We start from the raw sequence: 14,667 nt of genomic DNA on the forward strand, positions 1-14,667 counted from the left end.
ATGCATAAGTGGATGTTCACTTAGAAAACACTAAGAGGTGCACATTATGTATCTGTTTATCCTTGTTTCATTTCTATTGTGTGGGTTGATTCAATACTGTAAAACCATAGAATTGTTCATGCTGTGTAGAACACAGTTATTAAACAATAGTATGTTTATACATTAAAATGAATCAAATGACATTCAATCATATTTTCACCTCTTCTAGTAACTATTTCAATGGATTAAGCATTTTGCAGGCTAGCTGATTACTGATGGTTTGAAAGTAGTACCAACCTATTATAAACGAAGGGTAGAGGAGGGGAACAAAACTGGAAAAATTGAAGCTGAATGTTTCACTCTCTTTCTTCTTCATGTAAAATTGACAGAGCTCTGTTCCCAACCCCAAGTTGATCAGATTCTACTGTCTCTTTGATCCATAAATCAGTTCATCTCTGATAAAAGTTTATCAAACTTTATTGTTACAGTAGTTTTATATTAGCTTTTAACTCCTTCCCACCCCTCAACATATTCCCATTATCAAATTAATCAAAAGCTGACTGCTTATCAGTCACTAAACTTATTATTTAATAATGTTAAATATCAGCTTAGATATTTTAAATTTTTGTGCAAATGCAGTAAATGTTTAAAAGATGTTCTTTACTTCCAGTATGCTGGCAGAATACTACAAAGCATAAAAATTCAAATAAAATGAAATGTAAACAGGAGTGTTTATCATTTCCAAACATAGCTAAAAGTTCAAGTAGGTTTAATACAAATTAGTTTTTTGTGTGTTTGTTTCCTCCAAAGAGGGTGGGCCTGTTTCTGGTATGGAGCCAAATAATTTTTTTTTCAAAGATTTATTTATTTATTTATACATACAAGCACTGGGTACAGTCAGAAGCATGGGAGGGTGAGAGAATTCACCAAAGCCAGAGCAGGGAGCAGAGAAGGCAGAAGGACCGAAGTACACTGCTGAGGGGAGCAGCAGGCGGCAGGAGAGGTTTGCGCGCCATGTGGGACCCTCCTCTGGTGGCCTGGGAGCAGCCAGGGATTGAACCTGCGCTGCAGAGGCTGCGGGCAGCTTTGCAACCCAGCGCTCAACCGATGCGCCACCGGGGAGGAAAGTAAGACATAAAAAGCAATACATGTGATTCATAATATTTCTCTTGAGTGATAAAAAAATTTTCAAATATTTCCCAAGTGTGACTCCTATTTAATAAAAAGTTTTATAGATGAAAACAAACTATCTCTGCTAAAAAGCTTGGTGGTTTTGCAATCAATATACATTGGTAGTGTGAAGATACACTCCAATTATATTTAAGACATTGCTAGTAAATCAGGTATCCTGACATAAAAATTTAAAGAATTGGGAGTCCTACAGAAAGCTGCTCATGCTAGAACCATTACTGGAAATTAGCCCCTCTCTTTGATGTAAATTCTAGAGATAAAGTAAAGAATAATAGCATGTGATTTATTATAAAGATAGTTATAATGTTGATTGCAGATACTTTCTGCCCTCTGAAGTTAAACAGCTTTCTTAAGAGCTTATGATCTGAGTCTCCCAGGCATAAAGCCCTCCTACAAGGTGAAGGGGGTGACATGTGTCCTTGGTACTCCTGGTATAGAAGCCTCAGTTCACCTGTACCTCCAAAGTGCCAGAGGGAGTGTGAATGGAGGGAATTTGGTTCTGGGCTCTATAAAGCTGAGACTACTATTTTAATAACTCTAATAATGCTGGTCTAATAATTTATTAATAATTGATAAATATCTTAGTGATTTCAGATCAAGGGCTCTAAACTTGGACTGTGGGTTTGAATTGGTATGCCCAATTGGGCAAGTTATATAATTTCTCCATAGCTGTTTTCTTCTCAGTAAAATGGGTATAAGAGCACATGGGGGGGCTCCCTGGTGGCGCAAGGGGTTAAGTCTCAGCACTATGAAGTCAGTCACATGCAGCCTCTATAGTACAAATTAGATCCAGGGTTAAGGAGCTGACCCACATGTCACAGCAGACCTCTCCTGTCTTGCCTGCTGCTCCCCTCAGCAGTGTATTTCAGTCAATTGCCTGCTCTGTTTCCCACTCTATCTCTGGTGAATCCTCTCAGAGACCCCTGCACCTCTGGCCTGTACTCAGTTTTTGTGTGCATAAAAAAAAAAAGAGCATAGGGTTGATAATGAGAATTAAATGACATATAAAATGCTAAGAAAAGTTCTGGCACATAGTAAACATTCAATAAATTTTCACTGATAGTAATAGCATTATGATAGAAAAGTTCCAAAATGCTTCTAACTGCCCCCAAATCCTACATTGCTGAGCGGAGTAGCTGGAGACAGAAGAGGTCTGTTGTGTCTTGTGGATCAGCTCCCTGGCCAGGGATTGAACTCATGCCTCAGTGACTGGTGATAGCTCAATAGCCCTGACTTAACCCCTGTGCCACTAGGGAGGCCCAACAGCTTCTTATTGTATAGTTTTCCAGGGCTCCTACAACACATTACCTCAAACTTGGCAATTTAAAAACAATATAAATTTATTGCCTTATAGTTCTGTACATTGGAGGTCTGACACACCTGTCTCAGGGCTAACCTAAAGTGTCTGCAAGGGCTGCACTCCTCTGGAGGCTCTAGGAATGACCCATTTCCTTGTCTTTTTCAGCTTCTAGAGGCCACCCACATTCCTCAGTTTATAACTTACTTTCTGCATCCCTCTGACCATTTTTCCATAGTCACATCCCCCGGCACTCCCCTCATCTATAGTCTTACATTCTTAGGAACCCTTGAAATTAAGATGAACCCTGATGAGAACACAACACTTTATGGTGGTGAACCAAAGTGGGTGAGGTGGGATTCTATACCTCTAAAACACAAAGTTGTAAACCCATGTAATATCAATCTAAAAAAATTAAAGATGAACCCACTGTTAATTCAGGATCATCTCCCTGACTCAAGATCAGTTAATTAGCAATCTATACCATCCCCAATCCCAATTCCCCTTTGTCATGTAAACTAACATTCACTAGTTCCAGGGTTTAGAACATAGATATTTTGGGGAAACATTATTCTACCTACCAAACTAATCATATTATCCATTTCCCTTCTTGCCTATGATCTTTGCTTGCTTAAAGTCCTTCAGCATTCAGAATAGCATTCAGAGTCTTTTATATGATACAAAAAGGCTGTTTATTGGTTCAGTCTCATGTCTCCTAACCCATGCCAAAATGTATACCATTTTGCGTTTCATTTCATCAAAGTGAGAACCACACCTTCATTCATTTCACTCCTCTGCCTGGGCTATTATGTCCCAGCTTTTTTTTTTTTTTTTTTTAAGATTTATTTATTTATGCATATAAGAACTGGGGTACAGGCTAGAGGTGCGGGGGGTGAGAGGATTCACCAGAGACAGAGTAGGGAACAGAATAGACGGATTGACTGAAATACACAGCTGAGGGGAGCGGTGAGCAAGACATGAGAGGTCTGCTGCGCCATGTGGGTAGCTCCCTGGCGTGGGATCAAACTGTGCTGCAGTGACTGCTGATAGCTTCAAAGTGCTGAGACTTAAGCCCTTGTGATGCCAGGTAGGCCCTTCTGCCCCTGCTTTTTACTGGTCTTTCTTCTAGTCCTTCAAATCAGTCCTTGAATGTCACTTCCTTTTCAAAGTCTTTTTTGGCCTTTGCTAACTACCGTTGCAGCCCATACCTATCTCTAACATAGTACTTATCAGCCTGTACTGTAATTGCCTCTTTAATTATCTCCCCAACTGGACTGTAAGCCACCTCTTTCTGGATTCAAGGGCTAAAGCCATATTTTGTTTGCCCTAATTTTCACACATTAACATCATGACATGTACATAAAAGAATCAAACTTTTGCTTGAAGCTATATCCATTCCTTAATACTTTGTTTCTTCTTCCAAGGTGGACTTGCAGGGGAAGTAAACTCATAAATCTGAGAGCTGAAATACACCTTTAACCCCTTAAATGAAGTTCCTTTAAAGTCTGTTGGAATATATTTGCCTGCACTTGACCAATTCTTCATTGATTAGCACATTAGTTGCTCATATCTACATGACTATGATGGAACTCATTAACACACCTAATTCTGCCTAATTTTTAATATAACTTTACTGGTATAAATAAATATTCAAACAATTACATCAAATCACTATGAAAAGGGGAAAACTTTCAACTAAAAGCTACATAACCAGATTGACTAATTAACTTTCTAATTTAAGAGGCTGTGGAATAAACATCTCCCTTGGAAATGATTTGTTAGTCAAGCTGAAAGTTAAAGCAAAAAGTAACAAATGTTCACAATATAAGTATCTTGATATGTTGTTATTCTATTCTTTATTCTATTTAAATTTTCCATTGACCTGCAACATTTACAGATGACAGTCACCAGTTTATGGTTCTACTAATTTTTTTTAATTAATAACTTTTGCAGAGACAGTAATATAGCCATTCCCACAAAAATTGAGACCTACATATAGTTTTAACATAAGAGGCACGGTAATGTAAAAGTTAAGAACATAGCTTCTGGAGTCTTGCCTCTGTCATATGCTGTGTAAACATCTTAGTTTTCTTCATCAGTGAAATGAGCATAATGATATCCACCTCGTAGGGATAAAATGATTTGTAACATTTAAAACATTTAAAATGGTTCCTGGGACATTTTAAATCATACACCTCATATATATGTTTAGGTGGGAAGGAAGACAGAAACATAACTGCAACAGAGAAAGCAACTGTCATTGTAATTGGAATGAAACTGAGTGTGAGGAAATCTTTGGAGGCTGTAGGTGAGATCATCAACAAGAAAGCAAGCCAACCTGAGTAGTTGCTGACTACTAGGCATTGTTCCTCACAAAAAACGCTAGGAAGTTTCTGAAAGTTTTGTAAAGATCTGCACTTAAAAGAAGAGGTAGTTTATGGGATTTTATGAAGAATCCAAAAGTTCCTTTTTCCAATAGAAGTAAGTTTTGAGATTTTCTTAGAAACATTTTAGGAAAAATTCAGAAATCCCTACAAGTTATTTTTGTTTTGACAATTCATTCATTGCCTCCCCTACTATTTAGAATTTTGCCACATCCTTGCTGTCAAATTTTCAATAAATAAAGGTAAGGAATATTTGTTAAGATAAACCAAGTGTGTCTTGATTTTAAAAGATGTACTTGATTATGTTCATAGATGTCAGCTGTCAAATGGGTCTCCTTGAGAATTATCTTGGAAGCCTGAGGCAAGATTTGAAATTGGGTTTCATGTTGATGACATTTTAAAGTGAATTTTTAAACAGAGTTCATGAATTGTAACAAGTTAAACAAAGGAACCTGGTGTTTAAAAATATTTACATGGTAACTGTAAGGGCAGGACAGGGCACAAGGCAGGTTTTCTGATCCCATGCAGACCGGGTAAAGGAGGAGTCAGAGTCCTCAGTAGTTTTGCAGGTTTTTTATTTGGGGTTCACCAGGCATATGGCAGGCAGGGGTGCTGGCTGGGGGACTGGGAGGCTGGCAGGCCTCCCAGCCCCCAGCAAGTCTTCACTCTATCTGGGCTCTCTGGCGTTCTCTGCTTCTGCTTCGGCTTCTCCTTCAGGTTCTGCTGCTGCTGGCTGGGGCTGCTGGCGTCCCCCCGTGACGCCGCCCTTAAAAGCACAGTCTTAGCTCAGCTGAATCCCATCTACCTATGCCCACACCCTATTCCAGGTGCCCGCCATCAGGCATGCATTCAGGACAAGGATCCATCATCTATCCTGATGGCGGAAGGGCAGAAAAGCCTGACATTTTCTTTACCCTACAGTCCACCCCCTCAGGGTTTTCTGCCATACAGTCTATACATATATATACAATTTTCTAAGCAAACAAACAATGCAGCCATGGCCCACAAAAGCAAATACATCAAATATAACAAAATACAATATAACAAAATACAACAGAACACAAATAAGTCCAGGCAGGGCACCAACCAAGTGCAAAAGACAATTATTGGTACCAGCAGATGAGCCACCAAATCTGCTGCCGAAGGCACTGCTCATACGAGGGAGGGGAATCACTCACGGCATCTACTATAACATACCAGGAGCCGTCAGGCTTCCTGGCCTTCTCTGGCTGTAGTCTAGGCTACAAGGCACACACAGCATCCACCCCCAGGATGCACTAGCTCTGGGATTGGCAATTTTATTCTGTTGGGGGTAATCACCAACCCTCAGGGTTTCTGTCTGCAGTCGCTCCAACACTCGGCCTTCATGGCCACCCATGCGACTCACAGACCCCTGCTCTCAAGCCAACCCACTGCACAAGCACATGGGTTGGGGATCCAAACTTTGCATTTGGCTTGGGCTCCACCCCAAGCCACATTCCCCACCCGTCCCCCAAGGACGGGCTCCTCAGCTCCTCACCCTCACTCAAGAATGAGCAGGGCATCACCCATAGGTGATTTTACGAGACTCACAGGGCTTCAGCATACCCAGGCTGCTTAACAGCCGCTTTAGGGCTTCTCAACTTAGCATCAGTACCAGCTTTTGCCACCTTAGTTGGCTTTTCTCCTCCACCTGGCCACTGGGCATACACAGGCTGCTTTTGGCCATCTAGGCCCACTGGCCACCCCCAGATTCCCATCTCTTGGGGTTTACAAACAAAACTGTTCCACCCCCAGGGTCCCAAAACATATCAACCTGCAAGGTCCTCCGCCTTCTGGCGGCATTGTCAGTCCAAGTTTATCAGTCCATGTCCATTGGCCTCTCCCTGCGTCAGCAGCGGCCTGCTGCCTCAGGGGTCATTGGCTGGTCCTTTCCGGTGTCGTTGGCTGGTCCTATCCGGTGTCGTTGGCTGGTCCTTTCTGGTGTCGTTGGCTTGTCCTTTCGGGCGTCTCCTTCACGCCAGGTCTCATCCTGTAGCTCGTGGACGTATCCATCTTCTATACCGCCATGGTGCCTCCAGCGTCGTCACAGGCAAAGTCTGTTCTCCTTAGTCCCTCCAGGTCTTCGGAGGGCTCCAATACCCGTCTGCATGGATCCTGCCGACTACGCCAATTGTAAGGGCAGGACAGGGCACAAGGCAGGTTTTCTGATCCCATGCAGACCGGGTAAAGGAGGAGTCAGAGTCCTCAGTAGTTTTGCAGGTTTTTTATTTGGGGTTCACCAGGCATATGGCAGGCAGGGGTGCTGGCTGGGGGACTGGGAGGCTGGCAGGCCTCCCAGCCCCCAGCAAGTCTTCACTCTATCTGGGCTCTCTGGCGTTCTCTGCTTCTGCTTCGGCTTCTCCTTCAGGTTCTGCTGCTGCTGGCTGGGGCTGCTGGCGTCCCCCCGTGACGCCGCCCTTAAAAGCACAGTCTTAGCTCAGCTGAATCCCATCTACCTATGCCCACACCCTATTCCAGGTGCCCGCCATCAGGCATGCATTCAGGACAAGGATCCATCATCTATCCTGATGGCGGAAGGGCAGAAAAGCCTGACATTTTCTTTACCCTACAGTAACTTGTTACTAATTCATTTTCATGTTGATAATTTTCCTGAAATTGAAGTATAACCATCCTTCTACAAATACCCTTCAAGTCTGCATATTCATGTGGACATTTGTTCCTTGTTAAAATTCCTTAGGCTAGGAGTTAAGTTTGGAAAGTTGATTTTTGCTGTGCCTGTAGAGTTTCAAAAGACCCAAAATGGCTGCCTGTTGGCATCAAGTGTCTGCTTGCCAAGACTACTGTTTGTTTTTTCAGTTTAGTATTCTGTGAGTGCATAGGTTGGCTAGACACACGATTGAGAAGTTGGCAATTTGTCTAGGTTTCCTTCATCTACACTATTCTTAGGAATCCAGAAAATCATGTTTTCTCCCCTCTTAAAACTGCTTCGGAAGAGACCTGAAAAAATATACTCTTAAAGCAGTATAAATAACAAAATGGTAGTAACTATAACTATCCTCAGGGTCAAAGTCCTCTTGGTTTCAAGGCCCAGGCATGAAGTTTAAATGTGGAATTCTAGGGAGACATGAGCACAATAGAGTGGATTTAAGAATCTTTCCTGGCATGATCATATGGTATGCTGCTTGTCCTGGTTCTAGTTCTAGTCTGTTTTTCTTTTTTCTCTTAGGCAAGTTCTCATTCTTATTTTCAAAAGGTCTTGCCAAGGTGAATCTAAGGCTTTAATTCTCTCCATAATTATCTTTCTTTCAATAAGGATCTCTAATGCGAAAGCCATTTTGTTTGTATTGTGATGAACTGAAGTTAAAGGACCTGGCTCGTCTTATTTTAGTATCATCAGGCAAATCATATAGAAGTTAATTTTTTGCTCAAGGGTGGGAAGTTGCTTGAATTTGTTGTTGTAATTGTTTCATTTCTCTAATCTATTTTTGTTTCTGCACATAGCCTGAATCTTATTTTATTTCACAAGCCTAGCAACTAAGAATGACCTCTCTTGACTGATGTATCAGTCAAATTTGTCTCACCAGAGTAGGTTTGGTTCATCTCTCAGGGCACCCTCCTCAATAAGGTGGGCTCTGTAGAAAATGAAGGCCTTCTCAGACATAGGTGTCTTGCTCTCTTTAGAAGGAGAGGCAAGGAGGGAAAAATGATGTAAGAATTATATAAAATAAAAAAATAAAAAGAAAGAAAGAGAGGCAAGGGCTGTGGACCTTCTCTAATGAGAATGTCAACGCAAGCCCTCAAAGCCTATTTACCTACGTTTAGGAATGACAAATCTTTATAGGAGAAGGTAGAGCCAAAATTTCTCAAGAGATCAGAAAAAGGCTGCTCCACAGGCCTGATATCCATTTTGGACCATGGTTTTTTGTTTGTTTTTAAACATGTTAGATGCACCCCATGCCACTGGCCTGAAAGAATAGAAATAGGACTTACCTTTTTTATTCCTCTGGCTTCAGGTTTAGAACTGGGCTTTCAAACCCCAGGCTGAATTGAATCTCTAAAAGTAAATGGAGAGTTATTGATTTTGCGGCCTAGGTGTACAACACATTTTGAGGTCTTCATTTCCCAGTTCTGTGATACCTATTTGTATTTATTTGGTACCCCCTATTTAGGGCTATATCACAATACAGTTTAGTTTTTCTTGCATTCCTGCCTCTAGGCATGACCTTGTCTGAGCCAAACTTTTATGGTCAGATAAAAACCAAGAGATAAAGTGAATGTGAAAGTAAGTTTTCTTTATCTTTGGTTATTACCTTTATTTAGTAATGAACAATTAAGTTTCAAAGGTCTGATTTCTTAAAATAAGTCATGTTTGTTCTAGTTTCAATTAAATTTCTTAACTTTGTTGTGGATAATGATTGTATTCTCTTCTGCTACAGGAGAAAACCAAGTTTATGACATAGACCTCCTTTACTCACAACTAAAGACTGAGATATAAAGTAGGGTTCTTATTTTCTCTCTTTTATTATAGTTAGTTCTTTTCTAATCCTCTGAGGGGTTAAAAAATGATCATTAGATTTATTTTATCATGCCTCATAAAGGTAGTTTGGTCATGTTTAAAATTTTTAGATTATGTTAAATAAAACTGTGTCTGAAATCATCTGTAAAAGCAAAATGAATGAAAGGCAAACCATTCACATAACTCAATATTCTTTTAGTCCCCCAGGTATTGCAAATCATCTATACTGTTTTTATAGTTCAGTTGAGCTTCTTTATGAATCTGATTAGGTGGCTAGAAAAAAGTATTTGTCCTTTTCAGAAAGTTCTATAATTCTAATATGTTAGAAATTCCCTATCCTAATTCATTCCTTATATATAATGGTAAAATAAAATATAGTGATATTTTTGCTGCACCCTTCATTATTTAACTCAGCAGATGATTTTAAGTTAAACCCATGTCATTTTCTGAGATTCCTTCTCCCAATAAGTAATATATTTACTAGTTTGTAGCTCAATCATTTACGCTACATAGTAATTTACTTTCAGTCCTGTCCTAATCATTATGCACATACTCAATCATATATGAATGTTTGGGTGAATGTATTAAAGTGGTAGGAGACTTGATCTATTTTCAAGTGACTTACCCTATAGTTTTATGCAGGGATGATATATTTAGAACATGTATAAATTAGTAAAGCATGGGCACTCACCAATAAGAATGAGAGAATTTGATAAGACTTGGGTTCTATAGATTTTCTTTTTAGCCAGGTATTAACTCATTAGTTCCTGAAATGAGATAGGTCTGGGAAACCTTGAGAGAAAGGTGTGGGACAGGGCTGGAGGTCATAGGGAAATTCTACTCAGAAATTGCAGCTATTGACCAATTTATATGGAAGGATTTTAATATTTGATCAGTTGTTTCAACTGCATCTGTATGTATCAGTTGAACATTAATTTGTTTAAATACAAAACTAAAAAGTGGAATGAAATGTTCCAAAATCTTAGGAATATAAGTGGTATATCTTACTGATATTTAGAAGAAAGATACTGCCTATACTTTAAAGCTGCTGAAAATGTGTTCAGTGATTATGACCTTAAAATATCCAGGTAATTTTTTTTTTTTGCTTTGTATCGAAAGGATGTTTTAAGTTGATTATATGACATCTAAGGACTTTTGAAAAATTTCGAACAAATTTTCTAGTTTATCCACGAATCTGAGGACCATGGCTACTGTCACCCACAGTGACAAAGTGAGACTTGAGGCGAGGAGTCAGGCTTGAGCTCTATTCTCTACCTTATGGTAGCTGTGAAACGCCCAGCAAGAGCGAGGCCAACAGATTTGGTTTTCCAAATAGAAAAAATATGAGAAGTTTAATGTCCTGGCAGTCAATAGGCTCCTAAAGCATTATTTCTTTATTAAGCATCTAAAATACGTTCTCTGTCGAGATTAAAAACAAAACAAGATTCCTTCATGAAAGTAAATGTGCATAATAGAAGGAATATGTAGCAATACTAATGTGTTTGGATCCCAACTCTCCTCCCTATATGTTCTTTCATCTTAGGTAAGTTACTTATTTTGCCTCAGTTCCCCAGTTTCCTGAGGTAGAATAGCAATACCTATTTCATTTTGGTAAGGGTATGGAATGAATGTTTATGTAAAATAATAAAATCCCACTTACGAAGTATCTGATACACAGTAAAGCTTGCTATTATTATTGATCTTGATTTTATGCACTCTGCTAGATATCAATAAGGTTCTACTAGCTCTCACTCCATTAAGTAGACTTTGGCTAGATACAGAAATAGACACACCAAACAGAATGCAGACAAGTCTCACCATGGGGATTAAATAAGTGTCAGGAAGCAGAGTAATGGAGCAAAGGGACGGTGTCCAGAATCACCTTATAGGAAAATATGGTCTGTGAACTGCTTAAAAAGTGAGGCCATTCAGGTGGGTCAGGTATGGTGTGAGCAAAGGAATGAAAGCAAGGGTGAGCAAAAACGTAGGCAGGAATCCTTGGAAATAGTTGGCTGCATCGGGAGTTTTTACCTTTGAGCGTTAAGGAATAATCGGCGGATTAAGCAGGAGGTCATGGAAAATCACAGAAAGCTGCCAAAAGCCCGGAGAATTGCTCTGAGTGCGTGACCTCTTCTCAGGACACATCTTTTTCTAGTAGACATTGAGGCCCACAGGAAATGTTCTTCAGAGTAAACCGGGGGTGGGTGGGGGAAAGAACTATGCAAAATTACATTGTGCTTAGCCCTCAGTATTAGCTCCTTCTTACCCTAAGAGACGTGAAGGTTACTTTAACAAAGGCAAGGGGTGGGGGGGGGAGGTAAATTAAGTTAGATGTTTAGCGCCTGTGCAGATAAACACTCAAATTGAATAATCGAGAGCCTCTGCGTTTAGACCTTCCGGGACTCCCCCACCTCCCCAGGGCCGCAGCAACCGACGAGGCCAGCCGAGAGCAAAAGTGAGTGGGAGAGGATGCTCCACGCATGCGTTAAAAGCCGCCCCAACTCCCCCGCGGCGTCCTTTCTTGGAACAAAACTAACGTGGAGCCACGGAGCTCCGCACTTTGCGTAGACTCGCATTTCCTATTGCTCCTACTGCCCCGGTGCAGCCCGCGAGTGGCGCAGGACCCCTGCGCAAGTTGCGTTATTCCAAGTGAATGGCTGGGTGTCGCGTGTACGCCCAGAACGTAGCACCCATAGGCCGACGGGGTGCGGCTGCGCAGGGGCCTGAGTGGGCCTTGTGCGCTGTTGGCGTAGAGCGGTGACTGGCGCGCGGGCTTCCGCGACGCAGTTAGCGCAGCGGGCTTTGGTGAATACACGATTTGGTGCAGCCGGGGTTTGGTACCGAGCGGAGAGGAGATGCACACGGCACTCGAGTGTGAGGTAACTATAAAACCCCGATTTGTTTACATTCCCTCCCCCAGAACCGGCCCCATGCGCGGCGGAGACTGCGAGTCACGGGACGGCAGGGGGGTAGAAAGGGCGACAGGATCCGGGGAGTCGGGGCTGAGCCCCTCGGGGATTTGGGCGCTGGGGCTCCCGCAGCTGCTGCAGGCGGCGGCGGCGAGCCGGGGCAGAGCGCGCGGTGGGCTGCGCGTGGGGCGCCGCGGCTCCTCGTGTGCGCGCTGGGCTGCAGCCGGGCTGGCGGAGGGGCCGCCTCCTTCCCGCGCGGGGGCCCCGAGTCTCCTGCGCGGCTGGGGAGCCGCGCGGGCCGCGGCGGGAGTGGGGGAGTGACCGCTGGGCGGGCGGCGGCGGTTGGGGGCTGCGCGCGGCTGCCTGGGGGCCGGGGCGGGGAGACCTGTGGCCCGAGGGCGGCAGGACCCGCAGTTAGGACTTGCGGGGCTTGAGGAGGGGGAGACGCGCCTCGCCGGGCCTCCCCTCCGGGCTGGCGGGGAGACCCGGCCGGGATCCGGGCCGCGCCGCGGCGCTGGCTCGGGGGGGGCTAACGGACGGCGGCGCCGGTGCCGCGGGAGGCCTCGTGGGGTCTTGTTTTCTCCCGGATCGACTGAAAAGCCGCGGCGGGGCGAGCACCTGAGCCCGCCGGGGTCCCCGGAGCCGAGGGCTGGGGTGGGGGTGGGCCGGGTGCGTGGGGAGGCCGGATGGGCCGGGGGGTGGCGCGGCGACCCGGCTTTGTTCCTGGCGGGGCCGTGCGGGCCCGGCCGGGCGCAGTAGTGGAAGCCTGGCGGGGGCCCCCCAAGGGCTGGGGATGTGCTGAACTTCCTGCCTGCCCCCCACCGCCCCCCCTCCCCGAATGGGGTTCCTCCCCGAACCCTAGTTGAGAAGGGGCTTGGCGAGGGCGCGCGCGACGTGACGTTGGAGGTGCTTCCTGTGGCTTCGGTAAAGAGCTGCCCACGTGGGGGGCCTGTCCGCGGGGCCGGCCCTAGGAGCCAGGAAGAAAGCTCGCAGCAGCAGCACCCGCAGCCTCCGTCGGAAGGGTGTTGCACCCACTAATCTGTTTTCAGTAATAAAGAGAGAAAGCACGTGATTCAAAAGATAAAGATGGCGGGTTCCACGGTCTTTCAAACTTTGGTGTCTCTTTGGTCGTTCAATCCTCTTACCTTGGAACTGAGTCCTTGATGGAGCAGAACTGGCGTGCCACAGATTTTCATTCATGTGTGTTTTCTTTTGGATGCATAGCTAAATTCTACGCGAGGACAAGCTGGTGATGAAAGAGTGGGAGAGCCTTAGAATGTTTGGATGTAGCAATGCAATCGAAGGTCAAGACTTGCGTGCTTGTTTTTATGTTAGTACGTCCTCTTCTGTAAATTTTGAATACGTGGTGATACAGCCAGTTGTTCTAGGCCTTGGGGGTCCATGGTGTAGACAGCCCACATCCATACACTCAATTATTCCAGTAGAGGGAGAAATACATAGTATCAAAGTGCCATGAAGAAAATAAAACTGATCTACCGGGGGAATTTTTTTTAACTTGTGTATGAACCTAAGAATGATGATTTTAAATGTATGAAACAGGATTACAACAAACCAATTATCTTGAAATACAGTTATCAGAATATTAAATCTATGACAAAATAACCCATGCTTGAGCAGAGCATTGAATTTCAAGAATAGTAGCGGGTCTGATAAGTAATTTGAAATTAGTGAGATCTGTAAATGGTCTTTAAAGGATTTGAGTGAATTTACTGGTAAAATTTCAAAATAAAATTTGAAAATGTTAAAATCCCATCGTGACCTTTTTAAAAAATTGACGTTTATTTTGAACTACAACTTTCATAGAATGAATATTGGAAAAAAAAAAAAGTTTTAAGGGCCCTTTAATAACCACATTTCCTATAGTCATTTATGGTAAACTCTAAAAATACCAGATGCTGCATATGGCTGATTTTGCCTTCATGCTGAAGGAGTAACTAAATTTCAGAAATTAAAGTGAGGATGTATTTATTTTTCTAGTCAAATCTACAAACTTTCTGAACTCTATATAAACACGTATAATTAAAGAGCCCCGTGCAAGAATGCTTTTTGTAGTGCTTTAAAAGAAGTGGTTAGAGGAAAAAGATCTCTATTCTGATGTGAGATTAACAATACATTGCCTGATAAACCTGTATTCTTCCTGTTACCAGTTTATTTTCCATTAACAGCATCGATGCTAACACAGTTATTCATAACCTTTTTGAGCTTCTGATTTGAAGTACTTTGAGAGGTGTCAAGTTTAGTGTGCAAGCACTATCCTAGGGGTATTTTTTTTTTTTTAACTGATTTAAGTAGAACATAGGATATAGGTATTACAGCAAGGGACATTATATAACACCTGGAGTGACATTTGCTTTTAATTAAGGCAAATTAACTTCATTCTATTTCCCT

The 14,667-nt window shown here is 42.9% G+C and overlaps 1 protein-coding gene and 1 long non-coding RNA gene across 5 annotated transcripts in view; one reads left to right on the forward strand and one right to left on the reverse strand.

Annotated features, from left to right (window-relative positions):
- The window catches only part of SLC39A10 (solute carrier family 39 member 10), a 77,275-nt gene that overhangs the window by 19,972 nt on the left and 42,636 nt on the right, over nt 1-14,667 (forward strand). For 2 of the 4 annotated variants that reach the window (XM_037523740.2, XM_037523739.2), the window contains exon 1: nt 11,865-12,228. The exons of the other annotated variants lie outside the window; for them this stretch is intronic. The gene's annotated coding sequence lies outside the window, so the exon portion shown is untranslated. Of the gene's footprint in view, nt 1-11,864; nt 12,229-14,667 lie in introns of those variants that run through there. 4 annotated transcript variants of the gene reach the window in all.
- On the reverse strand, nt 7,405-12,148 carry LOC119256053 (uncharacterized). The gene is made up of 3 exons (XR_005127619.2): nt 11,381-12,148; nt 8,824-8,887; nt 7,405-7,947 (listed from the first exon to the last, which is right to left on the reverse strand). It is a non-coding gene; the product is annotated as an uncharacterized LOC119256053 (long non-coding RNA).

This window comes from Talpa occidentalis, unplaced genomic scaffold, assembly GCF_014898055.3.
Source record: "Talpa occidentalis isolate TD23 unplaced genomic scaffold, MPIMG_talOcc4v2.1 talOcc4.3, whole genome shotgun sequence".
NCBI lineage: Eukaryota > Metazoa > Chordata > Mammalia > Eulipotyphla > Talpidae > Talpa > Talpa occidentalis.